Below are 25602 nucleotides of genomic sequence, written 5' to 3' on the forward strand. Positions count from 1 at the left end.
GGAGCGTCCGTTGCCTTGTCTGGTACATCCGGAGCTTCCCTTGCCCTGTCTGATCCATCCAGAGCTTCCGTTACCTTGTCTGGTACATCCAGAGTCTCCCATACCCTGTCTGACCCATCCAGAGCGTCGCTTACCCTGTCTGGCACATCCGGAAAATCTCTTATCCTGTCTGCCACATCCGGAGCATCACTTACCCTGTCTGTTAGTTGCTGAGCGCCGCCTATCCTTCCTGATCCATCTGGAGCATCCCTTACCCTGTCTGGAATATCCGGATCGACCCTTACCCTGTCTGGTAATTCCAGAGCGTCCCTTTCCCTGTCTGGAAAATCTGGAGCATCCCTTACCCTGTCTGAACCACGCACGGCATCCCTTACCTGGTCTGATCCATCCGGAGCATCCCTTACCCTGTCTGACCCAGCCGGAGCGTCTCTTACCCTGTCTGCTAGATGCGGAGGGTCCCTTATTCTGTCTGCTACATCCGGAGCGTCCCTTACCCTGTCTGGTTCATCCGGAGCATTCCTTACACTGTCTGCTACATCCGGAGCATCAGTTAGACTGTCTGCTACATCCGGAGCATCCCTTACCCTATCTGCTACATCCGGAGCATGCCTTACCCTGTCTGCTACCTCCACAGCGTCCCTTACCCTGTCAGATCCATGCGGAGGGTTTCTTACTCTCTTTGTTCCCTCCTACGAGTCCATTATCCTGTTTGATTACCATTTTGCCAAAATTGCATATTTCTCCCCTCATTTGCAGCTATGAACCGCTTCCCGTCGCTCACGCTCATCAACTGTTTAGGGAAAAGTGCCAACTACCAGGTAAACAAAAGCCAGTTGTTCAGTTAGCCTCCCCGGTTCACATGATTTCCCAAGGACATTTCATGTAAAATCGAGCTGCTTTGGTTCCAAACGTCGGCCCTGCTTTCGCAGCGCTTGTCTGTCGGGCGGTCCCGCAGGTCTAAATGTATCGACTGGTTTCAAAGCACCAATTCAGTTTGGTGCGAATGGGACATGTAACAGGTTTTTAAGCACCATCATCCCTTTTGTCTCTGAAACCCTCCTGCCTTCCATCCTATCACAGACCTTCCCTTCTGTTCTTTCCTCTCCTCCCCCATTTCCCTGCCCCGACACTTGGTTAAAAACCTGTTACATCTCCAGCTTTTTCCAGTTCTGACTTAGGGTAATCGACCTGAAACGTTAACTCAGTTTCTCCCTCCACAGATGCTCCCTGAGCTGCAATGCATTTCGCGTTGCACTTCTAGTTAATGGTTGAAAAAGTCATTCAAAGTTTTTGGGTTCCATCCCCACCAGAGTCGCTGTTCAGTCCGATTTCGATGATGAACGTTTGCAGCAAAACCACACTCGTTCATTTGCGTCCTTCAAGGAATGGGAATCGGCAGCGAGGTCGCTTGAATTGTGAATAATTAAAATGTTAGCTTCAATCTGCTCACCTCCTTGAAATATTTGCTTTATTCCACGTGTGTTGTGTCGACAAACCCTGTGCATTCTGCCCTCTGGAGCTCAAACGTTCTCTGGAGCAACGACAATCGTGCCTTCTGTAAATAAATCATTTGAACCGGGGAACCTCTCCCATATCAATCAATGAAATCCTCTAAATGCAGAGCCTGTATCCAGGAGAAGAAGTGGTTGACCATTTAGAACTGAGATGAGGAGAAATGTCTTCACTCAGAAGGTGGCGAATCTTTGGAATTCTCTATCCCAGAGGGCTGTGGAGGCTCAGTCTTTGAGTCTGTTCAAGACAGAGATCGATAGAGTTTTGAATATTAAGAGAATCAAGTGATCTGGGGATAGTGCAGGAAAGTGGAGATGAGGTAGAAGATCAGACATGATCTTATTGAATTGCGGAGCAGGTTCGAGGGTCCAAATGGCCTACTCCTGCTCCTATTTCATATGTTCTTATGTACTTAAGTGAGAATCAAAACCCCGAGACCAACGAGCCGCTGGAAACGAAGCCGTAAGATTTCGCTGCCACCCACAGTTTCAGACCGCTTCAGTCCATCCAATCCCGCTTTCTAATACAATGTTCAACGATATCAAGTGATACACGAAATATTTCAAGTCAACAATATTAGCCCCACTTCACCAGATTCGTCTTGAAAGTCCATTTTTAATTTTTCTGAATTACTTCCCCTGCCGTCTCAGTCAGTATGTCTTTCTCTACCCTTTTCTGCTGGTGTTGCAGGTTAGATCAGCCTCGGCCGTTCAAGGAAACCTGAGAAGTCCATCAGGGTAAAGCACAGAGAGACTAAGAAACAGAGACAGGGAGAGAGAGGGAATCTATGGGTATGATTCTCGCGCAGAAAATTTCGATGTTTCAAATGCGAGAGGCGAAGTTTCAAATCCCGGATGAGCCCCTCGCTTTTTGGTCAAAATCAACAATTCCCTCGGCTTGGCGATATTGCAGAAAACTTAAAATAAAAACTGCCACAAATACTGTGCAGAGCCTGTGCCCAGTGTATAGCAAGAAACCCGCGATTTTATTATTAAAAGCGGGAATTCAGTCCTAAATGTGCCGAAACTGTGAGGTAAATATGTAAATCCATTTATTTCCAGAAGCCTGCTCCACATTTTCCACATTGTCAATCTGGGAGCGCGGGCAGGACATCTCTTCAAGCCGGCCGCTCACCCACAAAGCAGCACAAACTCACTGATTCAGAAATCACATTATTTTAGCCTCTTTACCAAAAATCCACCGTTTCTAAGCAGTGCCTTGTGTGACTTTTCTGTGGTCAGGACAGAATTGCAACAACTAATGTGTGACGCCGTGATCGTATAGTAGTTAGTACTCTCCGTTGTGGCCGCAGCAACCTCGGTTCTGAATCCGAATCATGGCACAGCTTGATTTATATCTCCTGTTCTCTGCGGCACCTGCTGATGGAACGCAATCCCTTAATCAACACGTTAACATTTACTAAATGAAGAAAATATTTACTGATAGGGTTACGCACAACACGTGGGATGTGTGACAAAATAACCAGCACAAGCACGGCCGCCCACATGGTTTCCTTATGTGCTGTTAAGTTTCTACGTAGTTTTTGGTGAGGTAACAGAGAGGGTTAATGAGGGCAATGAAGTTGACGTGCTGTACATGGACTTCCAAATAGGCGTTTGACAAAGTGCCACATAATAGGCTTGCCAGCAAAGTTAAAGACCATGGAATAAAAGGGGCAGTGGCTGCATGGATACGGAATTGGCTAAGTGACAGTGAAGCAGGGAGTAGTGGTGAATGGCTGTTTTTCAGACTGGAGGAAGGTACACAGTTGTGTTCCCCAGAGGTCGGGACTCGGACCACTGATTTTCTCGACATATAGTAAGGACTTGGACTTGGGTGTACAGGGCACAATTTCAAAATTTGCAAATTACTTTCCCTTAGGGAATTCCACTGACTGAAATGCGAGAGATCCCAGACGAGCTTTTGGCTTTTTGGTCAAACATCACCAATTGCTTCAGCTTGGCGACACTGCAGAAGTCTTGAAATAATAACTGCCCGAATATACTGTGCAGAGCCTGTGTCTAGTATATAACAAGAAACCCGCGATTTTATTATTAAAAGCGGTGATTCAGTCCCTGATGTGCCGAAACTGTGAGGTAAATATGTAAATCCGTTTGTTTCCAGAAGCCTGCTCCACATTGTCCACATTGTCAATCTGGCAGCACGAGCAGGACATCTCTACAAGTCTGCCGCTCACCCACAAAGCAGCACAACCTCACGGTTTCAGAAACAACTCATAGATGGAGAATCAAAGGTAAGCGACAGCAGAGGGACTGGCAATTCCTGTAACCCAGGGAAAATGCTTTGGCTCCGTGGGTTAGTTGGTTAAAGTGCCTGTTTATAAACAGACGTTTCTGGCATGGACTCCCAGCTTTGTTGTATAATTTGTGATATTAAGCAACAAAATAACACTGTATCTGGAAATCACGCTGACCAGAGCATGGAAATAACAATTTTAATAAAATTACCAGCATTTTTTTGAAATCATTGGTGTAAACCTTGGATCTGAGGAGAGCTCTTCGACCTGAAACGTTAACCGTGTGTTTCCGTCTCCACAGATGATCCCGGACCTGCGGAGTGTTTACAGCATTTTCTGAATAATTTCTTTTCCAGACTCTATAGTATTTAGCATTGTCCTTTAGCCTTGCATTATCAGAAGCAAGACTGTGAGTGGACAATTGAAACTCTAGATTTGATAAGTATTGGTGGTTCAGGGGCTAAATTCGCACTTGCATTGTGGGAAACACGCTTTCGACTCCCGGCCAATACAAGTGTGAGCTTCTTACCAAAATACAACAGCAAAATACTGCGGATACTGGAATTCATACTAAATTACTTCAGTTAACATTTTAAATTAAAGAAGTTTCATGAAACGCAGTATAAAAATATATTTTTTATATTTTTATCGGAACAATTAAGGGATGTGGTGCGCTCACTGATTGAAGAATAACTCTCTCACCCAGTTGATGGAGTTTTCTGATGCGGTAACAGAGAGGTTTGATGAGGGCAATGCGGTTGACGTGGTGTACATGGACTTCCAAAAGGCTTTAGACAATGTGCCACATAATAAGCTTGCTAACAAAGTTAAAGCCCATGGAATAAAAGGGACAGTGTCAACATGAATACGAAATGGGCTAAGAACAGGAAACAGAGCGTTGTGGTGAACTGTTTCTTTTCGGACTTGATGAAGGTATACAGTGGTGTTCCCCAGGGGTCGGTTCTAGGACCACTGCTTTTCTTGATATATATTAATGACTTGGGCTTTGGTGTTCAGGGCACAATTTCAAAGTTTGCAGCTGATGCAAAACATGGAAGTATAGTGAACAGTGTGGAGGATAGTGATAGAGTTCAAGAGGTCATAGACAGGCTGGGGAAATGGGGGGACACGTGGCAGGTGAAATTTAACGCAGAAATGTGTGAAGTGTTACATTTTGGTATAAATAATGAGGACAGGAAATGTAAACTAAAGGGTACAATCCGAAAGGGAGTGCATGAACAGAGAGACCTGTGGGTATATGTGCACAAATCGTTGAAGGTGGCAGGGCAGGTGGAGAAAGCAGTTCAAACAAACTTATGGGATCCCGGGCTTCCTAAGTAGAGGTATAGAGCACAGAAGCTTCTACATTATGATGATCATGTATAAAAATACTGGTTCTGCTCCAACTGGAGTATTGTGTACAATTCTGGGCACCACAATTTAGGAAGGATGTGAAGGCCTTAGAAATGGTACAGAAAAAGATTTACAAGAATGATTGCAGGGTTGAAGGACTTCACTTACGTGGATAGTCTGGCGAAGCTAAGGTTGCTCTCTTTGAAGCAGAGAAGATTGAATGGAGATTTGATAAAAGTTTTCAAGATCATGAGGTTCTGGACAGAGTAGCCATGGTGTGGAAATGCCGGTGTTGGACTGGGGTGGACAAATGTAAGAAGTCACACGACACCAGGTTATAGTCCAACAGTTTTATTTGAAATCACAAGCTTTCGGAGCGCTGCTCCTTCGTCAGGTGAAGTGGAGAGATGCATAAAGACACAGCTTATATAGTCAGAGAATAATGCCAGATGATTACAGGTAATCTTTCTAACTGCCATTTAACACACCTCGGCAGAGAGCTAATCACAGCAATCAAAGGTGTGAATGGTGTCCAAACAGGTCAGTCAGGAAAACAATACATCAAAGAACAATGAGGTGGCGTCACAAGGGGGCAAATGTTGCAGATGCTGGGGTCTGAATGAAAAACAAAAAACAGACAAAAAAACATTTTTTTTGCTGGAAATCACAGCAGGTCCAGCCGCATCTGTGTAGAGAGAACAAGCCAACAATGACTCGAGTCTGGATGACCCTACGTCAGGTGGGGTTACATGTAGCGTGACATGAACCCAAGATCCCAGTTGAGGCTGCTATGATTTCTAGCAAAAAAATGTTTTTTTGTCTGTTTTTTGTTTTTCATACAGACCCCAGCATCTGCAACATTTGACCCCTTGTGACGCCATCTCATTGTTCTTTGATGTAATGTTTTCCTGACTGACCCACGGCAAAGAATCACTGAAAAGACTACACGATAACATCAACAAGTTCCATCCCAACATCAAACTCACCATGGACCACTCCTCAGAATCGGTTTCATTCTTGGACACACGAATCTCCATCAAAGACGGACACCTCAGCACTTCACTCTACCGCAAGCCCACGGACAACCTCAGGATACTCCACTTCTCCAGCTTCCACCCTAACCACGTTAAAGAAGCCATCCCCTATGGACAAGCCCTGCGAGTACAGAGGATCTGCTCAGACGAGGAGGAATGCGATGGACAGCTACAGACGCTGAAAGATGCCCTCATAAGAACAGGATATGACGCTTGACTCGTTGATCGACAATTCTGACGGGCCACGGCAAAAAATCGCATAGACCTCCTCAGAAGACAAACATGGGACACAACCAACAGAGTACCCGTCGTCATCCAGTACTTCCCCGGAGCGGATAAACTATGCCATGTTCTTCGCAGCCTTCAGCATGTCATCGATGACAATGAACACCTCGCTAAGGCCATTCCCACGCCTCGACTACTCGCCTTCAAACACAGATGCGGCCGGACGTGCTGTGATTTCCAGCAAATAAAATGTTTTTTGTGTCTTTTGTTTTTCATACAGACCCCAGCATCTGCAACATTTTACCCCTTGTAACCCGACCTCATTCTTCTTTGATGTGATGTTTTCCTGACTGACCTATTTGGACACCATTCACACCTTTGATTGCTGTGATTATCTCTCTGCTGAGGTGTGATAAATGGCATTTAGTAAGATTACCTGTAATCATCTGGCATTATTCTCTGACTATATATGCTGTGTCTATATGCATCTATCCACTTCACCTGACGAAGGAGCAGCGCTCCGAAAGCTTGTGATTTCAAATAAAACTGTTGGACTATAATCTGGTGTTGTGTGACTTCTTACATTTGTCCACCCCAGTCCAACACTGGCATCTCCACACCTTGGCTACTATCAACACCACAAACTGCCAGCTCAAAGTGGAGAGGATCTCTAAGAAGATCGCACATATCGACACAGACATCAAGTTTCTACAGAGATGCAAGAAAGCAGACAAGATCCCGACAGGACAACAGATCACGAACCCTCACATGTCGACCTACAACACAGACTATGCTGAGAGAATCTGCCATCGTACCTCTCACACATTCCTCAACCATCTCGTACACCAGCTCTACAGCAGACGCCTCAACCTCACAACCGAGATAGAGTCCATGCTCTCAGCCTGTGCTCAGGACATAGCAGACCAGCTAAGAGACACCGCCAAACAGACGAGGCAACGGAACTACACTGCCTACATGCACACCAAGAACAGGAAGCTTGAGAAACTCAGCATCACCACCAGCAGCAACTAAGCCTCCCACAGTACCACGGTTGAAACCATAGGGAAGTCCATCGTCATCTTAGCCGACTACACCCTTCAACCAGCCGAAATTGAAGTTCTCAGCCGAGGGCTCAATTTCTGCCCCACCACCAAAATGGACCCCATCGGTCACACGGCAGACACAGAGGAATTCATCAGGAGAATGAGGCTCCGGGAATTCTTCCACAAATCCCAGGATGTCAGCAGCGAACCCAATGAGACAACCAATGATCCGGAACAGCAGACAGAGGGATCCGCAGTGCAGCAACCGAAGAAAACAGTGTCAAATTGGACCCCTCCAGAGGGTCACTGCCCTAAGCTTGACGTGTATGCTCAAGCTGTCAGAAGATGCATCAACGCCAGATTCATCAGCCGCACTCACAAGACAGTCCAGAATGTCACCCTAGCACAACGCAACGCCATCCACGCTCTCAAGACCAAAGGCAATATCGTCATTAAACCAGTAGACAAAGGAGGAGCCATCGTCATGCAGAACAGAACAGATTATTGCAAAGAAGCATACCGACAACTGGACAGCCAGGAACACTACAGACAGTTACCCGCAGATCCGACCAAAGAACACACCCGCCAACTCAACAGACTGATCAAGACCTTCGATCCATAACTTCAAAGCATTCTACGTGCTCTCATCCCACGTACTCCCCGCATGGGAGACTTCTACTGCCTCCCAATGGTACACAAAGCCAACACACCCTTACGTCCTATCGTATCAGGCAACGGAACCCTGTGTGAGAATCTCTCTGGAAACATCGAGGGCCTCCTGAAACCCATCGTACAGGGAACCCCCAGCTTCTGTCGTGACACTACAGACTTCTTACAGAAACTCAGCACCCATGGACCAGTTGAACCAGGAGCACTCCTCGCCACGATGGACGTCTCGACACTCTGCACCAGTATCCCCCACATAAGAACATAAGAAAATAAGAGCATAAGAAATAGGAGCAGGAGTAGGCCAATCGGCCCCACGAGCCTGCTCCTCCATTCAATAAGATCATGGCTGATCTGATCCTAACCGCCAATCTACGATCACAGAACCATCTCCTGAATCTAACAGAATTAGACACATGAACTAGGAGCAGGATCAGGCTACATGGCCCCTGGGCCCGCTTCGCTACCCACAGGGCCATGACCGATCCGAAACTGGACTCATGTCCAAATTCCTGCCTGCTCCCCGTAACCCTTAATTCCCTTTACTTCTAGGAAACTGTCTATTTCTGTTTTAAATTTATGTAATGATGTAGCTTCTACAGCTTTTTGGGGCAGCATATTCCATGGACCTACCACCATCTGAGTGAAGTAGCTCCTCCTCATCTCAGTTTTGAAAGAGCAACCCCTTATTCTAAGACTATGCCTCCTAGCTCTAGTTTCACCCATCATCGGGAACATCCTCCCCGCATCCACCCGATCCAAACCCTTCACAATCTTATATGTTTCAATAAGATCGCCTCTCATTCTTCTGAACTCCAATGAGTAGAGTCCCAATCTACTCAAACTCTCCTCGTACATCCATCCGCTCATTCCCGGGATTAACCGAGTGAACCTTCTTTGTACTGACTCGAGAGCAAGTATGTCTTTGCTTAAGTATGGACACCAAAACTGTATGCAGTATTCCAGGTGCGGTCTCACCAATACCTTGTACAACTGAAGCAATACCTCCCTATTTTTATATTCTATCCCCCTAGCAATGAAAGCCAACATTCCATTGGCCTTCTTAATCACTTGCTGCACCTGCATACCAACCTTTTGAGTTTCGTGCACCAGGACCCCCAGATCCCTTTGTACTTCAGTACTTTCCAGTTTCTTGCCATTAAGATAATAACTTGCTCTACGATTATTCCTGCCAAAGTGCATAACCTCGCACTTTCCAGTATTGTATTCCATCTGCCAAATCTCTGCCCACATACTTAGCCTGTCTATGTCCCCTTGCAGGTTTTTTATGTCCTCCTCACTCACTACTTCCCCCCCCATCTTAGTATCATCTGCAAACTTTGATATGTTACATTTGGTCCCCTCCTCCAAATCGTTAATACAGATTGCAAAGAGTTGGGGACCCAGCACTGACCCCTGCGGAACACCACTAGTTACTGATTGCCAGTCTGAGAATGAACCATTTATCCCAACTCTCTGCCTTCTGTTAGATAGCCAATCCTCTATCAATGCCAGAATATTACCCCTAATCCCGTGATTTCTTATCTTAAGCAATAATCTTTTGTGTGGCACCTTATCAAATGCCTTTTGGAAGTCTAAATACACTACGTCCACTGGTTCCCCTTTATCCACCCTATATGTTACTTCCTCAAAGAACTCCAGCAAATTTGTCAAACATGACTTCCCCTTCATAAAACCATGCTGACTTTGTCCTATTAAATTATGATTATCCAAATGTCCTGTTACTGTCTCCTTAATAATGGACTCCAAAATTTTACCTACCACAGATATTAGGCTAACCGGTCTATAATTTCCAGCCTTCTGTCTACTGCCCTTTTTAAATAAGTGTGTTACATTAGCAGTTTTCCAGTCTGCCGGGAACTTTGCCGAGTCCAGGGAGTTGTGGAAAATTATTACCAATGCATCCAAAATCTCTACCAGCACTTCCCTCAAGACCCTAGGATGTAAGGCATCCGGTCCAGGTGATTTATCCACCTTGAGTCCCATTATTTTACCGAGTACCACTTCCTTGGTGATTTTGATCGTGTTTAGCTCCTCCCCCCCCCGCTACAGCCCCCTGTTTGTCCAGTATTGGGATATTCTTAGTGTCCTCTACTGCAAGGACTGATACAAAATATTCATTCAGTGTTTTTGCCATCTCCATATTTCCCACCATTAATTTCCCGGTCTCATCCTCTAAGGGACCAACATTTACTTTAGCCACCCTTTTTCTTTTTATATAACTGTAAAAACTCTTACTATCTGTTTTTATATTTTTTGCTAATTTACTTTCATAATCTATCTTCCCTTTCTTAATCAATCTTTTTGTTTTTTTTTGCTGTCATTTAAAGTTTTCCCAATCCTCTATCCTCCCACTAGATTTGGCTATCTTATATGCCCTTGTATTTAGTCGAATACTATCCTTCATTTCTTTACATAGCCACGGATGGCTGTTTTTCTTTTCCACCCTTTTCTTCTCAGTGGAATATATTTTTTTGGAAGTTGTAAAATAACTCCTTAAATGTACACCACTGATCGTGTATCGTCTTACCCTTTAATCTATTTTCCCAATCCACTCTACTCAATTCCGCTCTCAAACCTTCAAAGTCTCCTTTATTCAAGCTTAGCACGCTTGTTTGAGATCCAACCTTGTCACTCTCTAATTGAATATGGAATTCAACCATGTTATGGTCACTCATTCCAAGGGGATCCTTTACTAGGACATTTTTAATTAATCCTGTCTCGTTACACAGGACCAGATCTAAGGTTGCTTGTCCCCTGGTCGGTTCAGTTACATACTGCTCAAGAAACCCATCCCTAATACACTCAATGAACTCATCTTCAAGGCAGCCCTGCCCAATTCGATGACAGCATCACTGAGACAGCTTCAGTACTCAACACCAACAACAGCCAATCTCCAGACGCCATCCTACAACACATCCGTGTCATCCTTGACCACATTGTCTTCACCTTCGAAAACCAGTTCTTTACCCAAACACACGGAACAGCCATGGGGACCCAATTCACACCCCAATACGCCAACATCTTCATGCACAAGTTCGAGCAAGACTTCTTCGCTGCACAGGACCACCAACCAACGCTATACACCAGATACATCGACGATATGTTCTACCTATGGACCCACGGCGAAGAATCACTGAAAATGCTACACAATAACATCAACAAGTTCCATTCCACCATCAAACTCACCATGGACTACTCCTCAGAATCGGTTTCATTCTTGGACACACGAATCTCCATCAAAGATGGAAACCTCAGCACTTCACACTACCGCAAGCCCACGGACAACCTCAGGATGCACCACTTCTCCAGCTTCCACCCTAACCACGTTAAAGAAGCCATCGCCTATGGACAAGCACTGCAAATACACGGGGTCTGCTCAGACGAGGAGGAATGCGATGTACACCTACAGACGCTGAAAGACGCCCTTGTAAGAATGGGATATGACGCTCAACTCGTTGATCAACAGTTCCGACGGACCACTGAAAAAATACGCACAGACCTCCTCAGAAGAAAAACATGGGGCACAACCAGCAGTGTACCCTTCGTCGTCCAGTACTTCCCCGGAGCGGAGAAACTATGCCATGTTCTTCGCAGCCTTCAACATGTCATCGACGACAATGAACACCTCACTAAGGCCATCCCCACGCCTCCACTACTGACCTACAAACAGCCGCCCAACCTCAAACAGACCATCATTCACAGCAAATTACCCAGCTTTCAGCAAAACAGCGACCACGACACCACACAACCCTGCCACTGCAACCTCTGCAAGACATGCCAGATCATCAACACAGATACCTTCATCACACATGAGGACACCATCCACCGGGTACATGGTACACACTCATGTGACTCGGCCAACATTGTCTACCTCATACATTGTACGAAAAGATGCCCCGGAGCATGGTACATCGGCGAGACCATGCAGGCACTGCGACAACGGATGAACGGACAGTGCACAGCAATCACCAGGCAGGAGTGTTCCCTCCCAGTCGGGGAACACTTCAGCAGTCAAGGACATTCAGCCTCCGATCTTCGGGTAAGCATTCTCCAAGGCGGCCTTCGAGACACACAACAACGCAAAATCATAGAGCAGAAACTGATAGCCAAGTTCCGCACTCATGAGGACGGCCTCAACCGGGATCTTGGGTTCATGTCACGCTACATGTAACCCCACCTGAAGTAGGGTCATCCAGACTCGAGTCGTCGTTGGCTTGTTCTCTCTACACAGATGCAGCTGGACCTGCTGTGATTCCCAGCAAAGATAATGTTTTTTGTCTGTTTTGTGTTTCATATAGACCCCAGCAACTGCAACATTTTACCCCTTGTGATCCCATCTCATTGTTCTTTGATGTTATGTTTTCCTGACTGACCTGTTTGGACAGCATTCACACCTTTGATGGCTGTGATTATCTCTCTGCCGAGGTGTGATAAATGGCAGTTATTCTCTGACTATATAAGCTGTGTCTATAGGCATCTCTCCACTTCACCTGATGAAGGAGCAGCGCTCCGACAGCTTGTGATTTCAAATAAAACTGTTGGACTATAACCTGGTGTTGTGTGACTTCTTATATTTTTCCACCCCAGTCCAACACCAGCATCGCCACACCATGGCTACTATCGACACCACAAACTGCTGGCTCAATGTGGAGATGCTGGCTCAATGTGGAGAGGATCTCCAAGAAGTTTGCGCATATCGACACAGACATCAAGTTTCTACAGAGATGCAAGAAAGCAGACAAGATCCCGACAGGACTACAGATCACGAACCCACTCAAGTCGGTCTACAACACAGACTATGCTGAGAGACTCTGCCATCGTACCTCTCGCACACTCCTCAACCATCTCGTACACCAGCTCTACAGCAGACGCCGCAACCTCAAAACCGAGATAGAGTCCATGTTCTCAGCCTGTGCTCAGGACACAGCAGATCAGCTATGAGACACCGCCAAACAGACGGGGCAACGGAACTATGCTGCCTACATGCATAGCAAGAACAGGAACCTGAGAAACTTGGCATCACCACCAGCAGCAACCAAGCCTCCTACGGTACCACGGTTGGAGCCACATGGAAGTCCATTGTCAACTTATCTGAACACACCCTTCAACCAGACGCAATTGAAGTTCTCAGCCGAGGGCTCAATTTCTGCCCCACCAGCAAAATGGACCCCATCAGTCTTGCGGCAGACGCAGAGTAATTTGTCAGGAGAATGAGGCTCCGGGAATTCTTCCACAAATCCCAAGATGTCAGCAGCGAACCCAAAAGAGAACCAATGATCCGAAACAGCAGACAGAGGGATCCGCAGTGCAGCAACCAAAGAAAAAAGATTCAAATTGGAACCCTCCAGAGGGTCGCTGCCCTAAGCTTGACATGTATTCTCAAGCTGTCAGGAGATGGATCAATGCCAGATTCATCAGCCGCACTCACAAGACAGTCCAGAATGTCACTCGAGCACAACGCAACACCATCCATGCTCTCAAGACCAACCATAAAATCGTCATCAAACCAGAAGACAAAGGAGGAGCCATCATCATACAGAACAGAACGGACTATTGCAAAGGAGCATACCGACAACTGGACAACCAGGAACACTACAGACAGTTACCCGCAGATCCGAGCAAAGAACACACCCGCCAACTCAACAGATTGATCAAGACCTTCGATCCAGACCTTCAAAGCATCCTACGCGCTCTCATCCCACGAACTCCCCGCATGGGAGACATCTACTGCCTCCCAAAGATACAAAAAGCCAACACACCCAGACGCCATTTCGTATCAGGCAACGAACCCTGTGTGAGAACCTCTCTGGATACGTCGAGGGCATCCTGAAACCCATTGTACAGGGAACCCCCAGCTTCTGTCGCAACACTACAGACTTCTTACAGAAACTCAGCACCCACAGATCAGTTGAACCAGGAACACTCCTCGACACGATGGACGTCTTGGCACTCTACACCAGTATCCCACACGATGACGGCTTCGCTGCGACAGCCTCAGTACTAAACACCAACAAAAGCCAATCTCCAGACGCCATCCTACAACTCATCCACTTCATCCTTGACCACAATGTCTTCACTTTCGACAACCAGTTCTTTACCCAAACACACGGAACAGCCATGGGGACCAAATTCACACCCCAGTACACCAACATCTTTATGCACAAGTTCGAGCAAGCCTTCTTCGCTGCACAGGACCACCAGCCAACGCTATACACCAGATACATCGACGACATTTTCTTCCTATGGACCCACGGTGAAGAATCACTGAAAAGACTACACGATAACATCAACAAGTTCCATCCCACCATCAAACACACCATGGACTACTCCTCAGAATCGGTTTCACTCTTGGACACACGAACCTCCATCAAAGACGGACACCTCAGCACTTCACTCTACTGCAAGCCCACGGACAACCTCAGGAAGCTCCACTTCTCCAGCTTCCACCCTAACCACGTTAAAGAAGCCATCCCCTATGGACAAGCCCTGCGAATACACAGGATCTGCTCAGATGAGGAGGAACGTGATGGACACCTGCAGACGCTGAAAGATGCCCTCGGAGGAACGGGATATGATGCTCGACTCGTCGATCGACAGTTCCGACGGGCCACAGCGAAAAGTCGCATAGACCTCCTCAGAAGACAGACATGGGACACAACCAACAGAGTACCCTTCGTCGTCCAGTACTTCCCCGGAGCGGAGAAACTACGCCATATTCTTCACAGCCTTCAACATGTCATTAATGACGATGAACACCTCGCTAAGGCCATCCCCACACCTCTACTACTCACCTTCAAACAGCCGCCTAACCTCAAACAGACCATCGTTCGCAGCAAATTACCCAGCTTTCAGGAGAACAGCGACCACGACATCACACAACCCTGTCACTGCATCCTCTGCAAGACATGCCAGATCATCAACACAGATACCTTCATCACACGTGAGGACACCACCTACCAGGTACATGGTACATACTCATGTGACTTGGCCAAAGTTGTCTACCTCATACGTTGCAGGAAAGGATACCCCGGAGCATGGTACATCGGCGAGGCCATGCAGACACTGTGACAATGGATGAACAGACACCATGCAACAATCGCCAGGCAGGAGTGTTCCTTCCCAGTCGGGGAACACTTCAGCAGTAAAGGGCATTCAGCCTCCGATCTTCGGGTAAGCATTCTCCAAGGTGGCCTTCGAGACACACGGCAACGCAAAATCGTAGAGCAGAAACTGATAGCCAAGTTCCGCACTCATGAGGACGGCCTCAAACGAGATCTTGGGTTCATGTCACGCTACATGTAAGCCCACCTGACATAGGGTCATCCAGACTCGAGTCATCATTGGCTTGTTCTCAATACACAGATGCGGCCGGACCTGCTGTGATTTACAGCAAAGAAAATGTTTTTTGACTATTTTGCTTTTCATACAGACCCCAGCATCTGCAACATTTAACCCCTTGTGACCCCACCTCATTGTTCTTTGATGTAATGTTTTGCTGACTGACCTGTTTGGACACCATTCACACCTTTGATTGCTGTGATTATCTCTCTGCCGAGGTGTGATAAATGGCAGTTAGAAAGATTACCTGTAATCATCTGGCATTATTCTCTGACTATATAATCTGTGTCTATAGGCATCTCTCTACTTCACCTGATGAAGGAGCAGCGCTCCGAAAGCTTGTGATTTCAAAAGAAACTGTTGGACTATAACCTGGTTTTGTCTGACTTCTTTCATTAAAAAGGGAGTTTGATAAGTAACTGAAGGAAAAAAATGCAGGGCTACGGGGAAAGGGTGGGAGCATGGGACTAGCTGAAGTGCTCTTGCTGAGAGCCGGCACGGGCTCGATGTGCCGAATGGCCTTCTTCCATGCTGTAACCATTCCATTCTATGATTCTGTGAAAGGCGCTACATATATTCAAGTTGTTTGTACTACGGTTTGTTATAATATTCGTAACATGCATAATCCAAACTTTACAAAATTAAATCCACACAAAATGCCACGGGTAATTTATTTTGAATATCATCCATTGCACCTTTGCAATACATCTTTCCTTTTATTTGTCTTTCCTCGGTTTGCTGATGTACGTTTAGCTCACGGCCTGTTCACTTTAATGGTCACAAGCAGGAACAGATAAACACAGCGTGTCTGACCACCGCAAGATGTGCCAAAGGCATCATAGAGCCATAACGGCACAGCAGGAGGGCATTCGGCCCATCGAGTTGCGGACAGTTCTGTGTAGAGCAATCCAGTCCGTCCCATTCCCCCACTCTATCCCCGTAGCCCTTCAAGTTTATTTCCCTCAAGTGCCTATCCAGTCACCCCTTGAAAACATTGAGATTCTCCACCTCCACCACTTGCATCGGCAGCGAATTCCAGGTCATCACCACTCGCTGCGAAAAAAAGTTTTCTGCTTCAACCGATGTTTTGTCAGCATCCACCTACTAAGTAAACATCGATACAAAGTGCTCACTAAGTATTCTAGACTTGCCCTGCGCTTCTAAGCATATATCACCTTCTTTTTCCCTAACAGGCCCCACCGCACCTCTTACAACCCGTGCACTGTGTACATGCCGGTAGAAGATTGTTGAGTTCCCTATAATGTTCACCGCCATGTTTGGCAATCTTATTTTCATCTTCACTTCCCCTCTCAACTTATTGTATTTGGTCTGGTTCTTCCTTGCAGAATTCAACTGTCATTTATCATACACCCTCTTTTTTGTTTCATCATCTTCTCTATCTCCCTCGTCATCTAAGGGGCCCTTGCTTTGGTTCCCTTACTTCTCCCACTTGTTGGAATGTACCTAGCCTGTACTTGGAAAATCGCCTCCTTAAAGATCACCCATTGTTCCGTTACTGTTTTTGCTGTCAGTGTTTGGTTCCATTTTATCCTGGCTGGATCCTTTCGCATCCCATTAAAGTTAGCCTTTTTCCACTTTAGAAAATTCACTCGAGATTGTTCCTTTCTCCTCTCCATTGCTAATCTAGACCTTATGATACGATGATCGCTCACAGGCACTTGGTCGACCTGCTCCATCTCATTCCCCAGCACCAGATCCAGAAATGCTTCCTTCCTAGTTGGGCCAAGAACATATTGGTCAAGGAAATTTTCCTGAACATATTTCAGAAATTCCACCCCCTCCTTCCCCTTTACCCTAGCATTATCCCAATCGATAATTGGGTAATTAAAGCTCCCCAATATCATCACTTTATAGCTCTATAGCATCAGTTTAGGACAAATGCATCAAATCAAATGTTCACCCGTCACAGAGAGAAACAAAAACACAGAAAAGGGTACAAGGAGATAGGGAAACAAATCTAAATACAGAAAATATAAATATTTCCCATCCTTGATTTCTCTCTATTCCAACCCAATACTTCAGTGGCGGGTAAATAACTTCAGTGTAAATCGTTCTGTTCGAGAATTGGACCAAAGAAAAAGACACAAAATAACGTAAAACAGCCGAAACAAGGAACCTCAGGACCTTCAGTCGAACGCTCTCCCAACTGAGCTATTCTGGTCTCAAGTTAAAGAAACTTCGTGACACTCTTTTGGAAGAAAATCTAATCCCGGGTGGACTCTGCTCATTCCTCCGGGGGAATAGGACCCGACCAGATCTCGGAGCTCAGGTTATGTTAATGATCTGCTGAAGTGTTTATAAACACAGAAAGCTGACACACCAGGGGAGACCTCACCGGGTTGGACACGGAGTGAAATACACTGAAGGTTTTGTTGTAACATTTACAGAGCACACTAGCCCCGAGCTGCAGTGGAAATTATATGAAGTTCAATGTTCAGCAGCGAGATGCTGGAGAGATAAAAGTCCCGAATCAGGGAGAGATTTTCTGATACCGCTGCTGAATTTCATTTATGTGAAACATTCCCTGAACGATATAAAGCTGGGTGGGAGGGTATGCTGTGAGGAGGATGTTGTGAAACTCCCAACGATTTGGACAGGTTGGGTGATTGGGCAGAAACATGGAAATGCACTATAATGTGGATAAATGTGAAAAACAGGAAGGCAGAATATTATTTCAATGGCAATAGATTGGTAGAAGGGGAAGTGCAAAGAGACCTGGGTGTTCTTGTGCACCAGTCGCTGAAGTTAAGCATGCAGGTGCAGCAGGCGGTTAAGAAGGCAAATGGTATGTTGGCCTTCGTAGCAAGAGGGTTTGAGTACAGGAACAAGGATGTCTTGCTGCAGTTGTACAGGGCCTTGGTGAGACCACACCTTGAGTATTGTGTGCAGTTTTGGTCGCCTTATCTGAGGAAGGATGTTCTTGCCATGGAAGGAGTGCAGCGATGATTCACCAGGCTAATATCCGGGATGGCAGGAATGATGTACGAGGAGAGATTGGGTCAATTGGGCTTGTACTCACTGGAGTTCAGAAGATTGAGAGGGGATCTAATCGAAACTTATAAAATTCGAACAGGGCTAGACAGGCTAGATGCAGGAAGGATGTTCCCGATGGTCGGGGAGTCCAGAACCAGGGGTCACAGTCTAAGGGTAAGGGGTAGGCCATTTAGGACAGAAATGAGGAGGAATTTCTTTACCCAGAGAGTGGTGAACCTGTGGAATTCTATACCACAGAAGACAGTGGAGGTCAATTCATTAAATATATTCAAAAAGAGATCAAGGGAAATGGGGAGAAAGCAGGGACAGTGTACTGAATTTGGATGATCAGCCATGATCTCATTGAATGGCGGAGCAGGCTCGAGGGGCCGAATGGCCTACCCCTGCTCCTATCTTCTATGTTTCCATGTAACTCACTGCAGGAATTCAGAGCTGGGGACCGCCAGTGAAATCAGCCTAAAAAATAAAATAATACAACCACCCAACGTGGGGTATGAACCCACGGTCTTGCATTTAACTATCGCATGCTCTACCGACTGAGCTAGCCGGGCCCGCATAAACTCACCATCTCTGTCTGTTATTGCAGAGTGACAGCTGTTGGCTCCACCCCAGGGGCCCGTCTTGTTCTGCAAACCATGAATCAGCTTCCTCTCAATTCCCGGGTTTATCAGTAAACCGACCCACACAAGCCCGAGAAAGCGATGGATTCCTCTCACTGATCAATAATAAAACTCAGATTTTCTGCTATTTTCACCTTCCAAACATTCACATCCATTTTGCTCAGTATTTATTTCGCTTTCCTTTTTATTCTGTTCCTACTTTTCTTCATAAACATTTCATTGTAATCATTTATGAGAGGGAAGAAATGAACAGAAGAGATTTACTGGAATGGTACGAGGGATGAGGGACTTTAGTTTTGCGGAGAGACTGGAGAAGCTGGGGTTGTTTAGAGCAGAGACGGCTAAGAGGAGATTTGACAGAGGTGTTCAAAATCATGAACGATTTTGACATCGTAAATAAGGAGAAACTGTTTCCAGTGGCAGGAGTGCCGGTAATGAGAAACCACAAATTGAATCTCACTGCTAATAGAACCAGAGGCGACATAAGGGACCATTGTTTCATACGGCAAGTTGTTATGATCTGGAATGCACTGCCTGAATGAATGGTGGAAGCAGATTCAATAATAGCTTTCAAAAGGAAATTGGATTAATACCAGAAGGGAAATCTTTACATGGCTATAGAAAAATATTAGGGTATTGGAACTAATGGAGAGTTCTAACAAAGAGGCAACAAAGGCGCGATGGAAAGTCCCAGGCTTCATTTCTGCATGCACTGAGATCGATTATCTCACCCAGTGTGCTGCCGGGCTCCACAGAATGTAGGAAGCGTCGAGGTTCCTACACAGGCCCGTGCTTCATTAGCTGATCTCACCAGGCATGATATTGAGCCGCACAAAGCAGGATGGGCCAGGCTTCATCACCGGCCTGTGGTGTGTTAGATCATCTCATGATGTGTGCTACTGAGCCATACAAATCAGCAAACTCTCTGTATTCATCCCCGGTTTGTGCTGAGTTAGCAGATATCACCCGATGTGGTACAGAGCCCCATACAGAGCAGGATGGGCCCAGGGTCATTCCACGGCCTGTGGTGTGTTCGCTGATCTTATTTGGTGAGTTACTGAGCCTAAAGAATAGGAAACGTCCAGGCTTCATCTCTGGTCTAAGCTGAATTCTCTGATTTCACCTGCATTCTGGGTCTGTGTTGGGCATATCTGGGTCCTTGTAGCAACTGTCTGAGTAGTAGGTCATGGTCTGTGCAGGAGTTGTTTAGGTCTTTGTAGAAGCTTCCTGGGCCTGTGTAAGGTCTTACTGGGTCTGTGTTGGTGCTACCTGTGTCTGTGGATGAGCTGTATGTGTCAGGGTAGGAGCTGTCTGTGCCTGTATGTTATATCTGGGTCTGTGTAACAGCTGTCTGTATCAGGGTAGGAGCTGTCTGGGACTGTGTGTTATATCTGAGTCTGTGTACGAGCTGTCTGTGACAGGGTAGGAGCTGTCTGGGTCTGTATGTTGTATCTGGGTCTGTTTAAGAGCTGCCTCTGTCAGGGTAGGAATTGTCTGGCTCTGTATGTTAGATCTGGGTCTTTGTAAGAGCTTTATGTGTCAGGGTAGGAGCTGTCTGGGACTGTGTGTTATATCTGAGTCTGTGTACGAGCTGTCTGTGTCAGGGTAGGAGCTGTCTGGGTCTGTATGTTCATCTGGGTCTGTGTAAGGGCTGTCTGTGTCAGGGTAGGAATTGTCTGGCTCTGTATGTTATATCTGAGTCAGTGTGGGTTCTTTCTAGGTTTGTGTATGAAGAAGCTGACGAAAGGCAGTGAACCTGCAACATTAACTGTTTCTCTCTCCACAGATGCTGCCAGACCTGTTCAGTATATCCAGCATTTACTGCTTTTATTTCATATTTCCAGCATCAGCAGCATTTTGCTTTGGTTTCTATGAAGAAGATGTGTGGCTCTGTGTAGGAATGTCTGGGTCTGTGCAGGAGCTCTCTGGATTTTTGTATGAATGTTTGGGTCTGTGTAGAAGCTGTCTGGGTCTGTGTTGGAATGTCTGGGTCTGTGCAGGATCTGTCTGGGCCTCAGTAGGAATGTCTGGATCTGTTTAGGAGCAGTCTGGGTCTGTGTATGGATGTCTGGGTCCGTGTAGGAACATTCTGTGCCTTTCTTGGGACTGTCCGTACCCGTGTAGGAAATATCCATGGCTGTATAAGGGCTCATGTGTAGGTGCTGGCTGTGTTATTGTAGGAATTGTCTGTGTCTATGGAGGAGCGAATGGATCGCTGCAGGATTTCTTGGATCTGTACAAATGCTCACTGGATCGAGGTTGGAGCTATCTGGGTCTGTGTAGGAAAGTCTGTGCCTTTGATGGTGCTCCCTGTGTCAGGGTAGGAGCTCCCTGGGTCTGTGTAGGAAAGTCTGTGCCTTTGATGGTGCTACCTTTGTCAAGGTAGGAGCTAACTGGGTCTGACTATGAATGTCTGTGCTTGTAATGGTGCTCCTGTGTCAGGTTAGGAGCTCTTTGGGTCTGCGTAGGAACGTCTGTGCCAGTGCTGGTGCGCCCTGTGTCAAGATTGGAGCTGACTGGGTCTATGTAGGAAAGTCTGTGCTTGTGATGGTGCTCCCTGTGTCAGGGTAGGAGCTACCTGGGTCTGTGTCGGAAAGTCTGTGCCTGTGGTGGTGTTTCATGTGTCAGCGTAGGAGCTGCCTGGGCCCGTCTGGGATGGTCTGTGCCTTTGGCGGTGCTCCCTGTGTCAGGGTAGGAGCTGCCTGGTTCCATCTAGGAAAGTCCGTGCCTTTGGTGGTGCTCCCTGTTTCAGGGTACGAGCTGTCGGGGTCTGTGTAGGAAAGTGTGTCCCTTTGGCCGTGCTCCCTGTGTCAGGGTAGGAGCTGCCTCGGCCCGTCTAGGAAAGTATGTGCCTGTGATGGTGCTCCCTATGTCAGGGAAGTTACAGTCTAGGTCTGAGTAAGCTTATTGGTCTGAATCAAAGCTGTCTGGGAAACCTCTTTGATTTTTATAGACTGATTAATCTGTCTGATGTGGCTGAGATTTGGTCAGAAGGTCTCAGCGTCTCCGTCCGCACCTCTGCTTTGTAAAGCAGTTTTTTTAGGTTTCAATTTACAGATGGGTGAATTGATAATCAGGGGTGGTAGGAGCCTCAGCGCCCCCGGGTGAGACATGGGTGAATCTGCCCGGGCCCGGTCCTGAATGTGCAAATGTGGCAGAAATCACGATGGGCGTTGGAGGAGATGGGTGGGGCTATGAACGGAACCCCCTGCGCAACCAAAACTTGCCACAGTCACATAACCGAATGGTCACTTCCGGGGCCGTTGTTGCGTCACTTTCTGCCTCCATGTCTTCTCACTGCCTTTGCTGATCCATTGTCCAAATCTGAGGCCTCGCGCCAAACTAATGCAGAAACTCTGCTGCTGCTCTCGGGATGGGCACATGCTGCCTCGATACATTACCGTCCTAACAGCTCGTTAACTGTCTGAGTGGAGCATTGCGGCGCTTCAGAAGACAGGTAGAGAAGGCAATGTCAGAGCTGTCCCGGTCTCAAGTGCTCTGCTTATCAAGAACAGCCAACACATGACTTGAGTAGGGAAACACTGTAAGTGCATTTGATTTCACCAGCGGCTCGTTGGTCTAGGAGTATGATTCTCGCTTCGGGTAAATCAGTATAAAATATGCGAGAGGTCCCGGGTTCAAATCCCGGACGAGCCCTCACTTGACTTCTGACCTTGAATTCCCTTTGAAACATTTGGAAAGATAAAAGAAAAGTTTCCACGTGAATCTGAAGCGCTTTGGGAAGAGGGTCAGTGCACATATTCCGGATCAAAGGTAATCTCTACGGCCTACACTTTCTATCAGCGATTTTTTTCTGGAAGTTGAATGCGATATTCAACCAGTTCTGGACTTTCATCTCACTGAAGTAGATAAATGAACGAAAGACGTGCATTTATTGTGCGCCTTTAACCACCACCGGAGGTGCCAAAGCACTTTACAACCAATGAAGTACTGTTGTACCTCACTGTTGTGATGTAGAATACACGGTAACCATTTTGCACACAGCAAGCTGCCACAAACAGCAATGTGATAATGACCAGATCATCTGGTATTTTTTGTTATGTTAATTGAGGTATAAAAATTGGCCAGAATAGACTTAATGACTGTCATTAAAATAAATAATGATTGAGACTGGGAAGGACACCGTTTTCATACATTTCCGCAATGATCACAAGATCCTTACCAGTGAGGAGGCCATTCAGCCCATTCTAATACAGCCCTCCAGAGCATCCGTAGTCTTCACCTCATAGTTTAATCGTTTTTTCCTAAATCAGCACCATCGCTCTGCCGGGAGTCCATTCAAAGTGTTGATCATTCTCCTGATATCAGTCCTAAAGAGTTCCCTTTCACTTTTGAGGCTGTTTCCTCTTGTTAATACTCCCACAATGTAATCTAGTATTCCAGACGAGTTAGTTTCTTGAAGATCTCTGCAACACCATGTCGCAGATGCTTCCGTTCTAGGCTGAAAATTTCGATTTTAACTCCCAGCGGGAAGGGGTAAAACCCCTTCACCCGTGTATGTTTGTTCTACAGGATCGAGGTGTGTCTGGTACTGCTGCTGCCTCCTCTGGCCGCTCTGCAGTATTGCACGACCTGGTACTGCTGCTTCCTCCTCTGGCCGCTGTGCAGTTTTGCACCACCTTATACTGCTGCACCCTCCTCTGGCCGCTGTGCAGTATTGCACCACCTGCTCCCTCTGCAGGCTGCTGCGCAGTATTGCTGTGTACGGTTGAACCAGGTACAACTTCGACCTCCTCTGCTTCTAGCTGTGCCAGGACTGGAAGAGGAGAATGAAGGGTGGAGAAGCGACCTTCCAGAATAGAAGGAGTGAAAAGACGATTTCTTGATCCAGTCTGCTGACAGCTAATGTAGGGTAAAGTTATCTGAGAAGGAAGAGAACTGAATTCACGAACTTAGAGCGGGAGTAGTCCTTTGAACCTTCTAACTGCTCCGACATTACATTAGATCATGGCTGATCTGCATCTCACCTACATTTTTCTGCCGTTGCTCCATATCACTTGATCCCCTTACCAAATAACAACGTGTCGATCTCAGTCTTGGAAGCAACAATGGACCCTCAGCATTCATGGAATTATCGGGAGAGAGTTCCCGATTCCTACAAACCTTTATGTGAAAAGATGCTTTCGGATTTGACTTTTGAATGGAGCGGCTGTAGTTTTAAGTTTGTTCCCCCTTGTACTTAATTCCCCAGTCAGAGGAACTTGTTTAACTCTATATACATTACTAAACCTTTTAACACTTAAAACACCATGATCAGATCACCCATCCATCTTCTAAATTCAAGAGAACAGAAGCCAAATTAACCCTCATAATTTAACCCTGTAAGCCTCGGTATTAATCTGGTAAATCTGTGCTGCACCACTCCAAGGGCAATATATCCTTCCTGCATCCGGTGCCCAGAACAGAACACAACAGACTTGGCTATTCCAATTCACGCCTGGCCGGCCTCGTACGTTCTATGCTTTGGAAAACTGAGGTAATCCTGCCTGCCCGTGTCCTTACTCGCACCAAGTCCCGTCCAGTATCATCCCTGTGCTTACTGACCTGGATTGGCAGGGTAACAATTTCTGTGTGAATAACTGGGAGAATCTGACATTATAGGGACGTGGGAGGCTATTGAAACCCAGAGCGAACGAGGACTTTTTCATTTTGAGTCTAACATTAGACAAACCAGAATAGGTAAATGGCAGTTTATGATCAATTATGATTATGGAGCTTGACATTGCTGGGAACTCGAATCGAAATAATGATGATTAAAGGCGTGCATCATTATTATTACACAAATGTTGCAGCAAGCCCGAGGCGAGATGGGTTGTGCTGCGCCATAAACTGATGGTTTTTCACTACAAATGGGAACATATTGTGCTTGTCCAGGATTTGCACAGGAGACCTCTCACATATCAATCAGTGAAACCCTTTAGCGAGAATCACACCACCAAAACAACGAGCCGCTGGCAACATAGCCGTTCAGCCAGTATAGAATTTATCTGCCACCAACACCCCATCAGCCGGCCTTTCAAACAGAGTGTGTCCATTCCATCTCGGTTTCTGTTCGGGGAAATTCCTCTCTGACACATCAAGGTGAGTGGAATTAGCCCAGGAAATCACCCTGGCCCTGTATTCCTCGCAGTACCGAGCTGTTGTACGAGGTGAATCTGCCCCAGCCAGAAACAGGTCCAGCTCTCGCTGGAAGAAATTCAGCGAATCGGTGTCCACTGCCCGAGCCGGCAGATTGTTCCAGAGTTCCACTATTCACAGAATCACAGAATCACAGAAACCCCACAGTGCAGATAGAGGCCATTTCGGCCCATCGAGCCTGCACCGACACATATCCCACCCGATCCCCGTAACCCCTACACCAAGACATATCCCACCCTATCCCCGTAAACCCACGTATTTAATCCCCCTAACACTAAGGGTCAATTTTATCATAGCCAATCAACCTAACCCGCACATCTTTGGACTGTGGGAGGAAACCGGAGCACCCGGAGGAA

General features: G+C 46.5%; 1 non-coding gene and 1 pseudogene across 1 annotated transcript; both read left to right on the forward strand.

Annotated features, from left to right (window-relative positions):
* Positions 1 to 14048: 14048 nt before the first annotated feature.
* Positions 14049 to 15097, forward strand: LOC147095410 (uncharacterized; annotated as a pseudogene).
* A 7558-nt stretch (positions 15098 to 22655) lies between these two features.
* trnap-cgg (transfer RNA proline (anticodon CGG)) lies at positions 22656 to 22744 on the forward strand. Its single transcript is given in 2 exon segments — positions 22656 to 22691; positions 22709 to 22744. It is a non-coding gene; the product is annotated as a tRNA-Pro (tRNA).
* Positions 22745 to 25602: the final 2858 nt, after the last annotated feature.

The sequence above is a fragment of the Somniosus microcephalus genome, unplaced genomic scaffold (assembly GCF_052327205.1).
Source record: "Somniosus microcephalus isolate GS21.2 unplaced genomic scaffold, FLI_Smic_1.0 unresolved_chr1, whole genome shotgun sequence".
Lineage (NCBI taxonomy): Eukaryota > Metazoa > Chordata > Chondrichthyes > Squaliformes > Somniosidae > Somniosus > Somniosus microcephalus.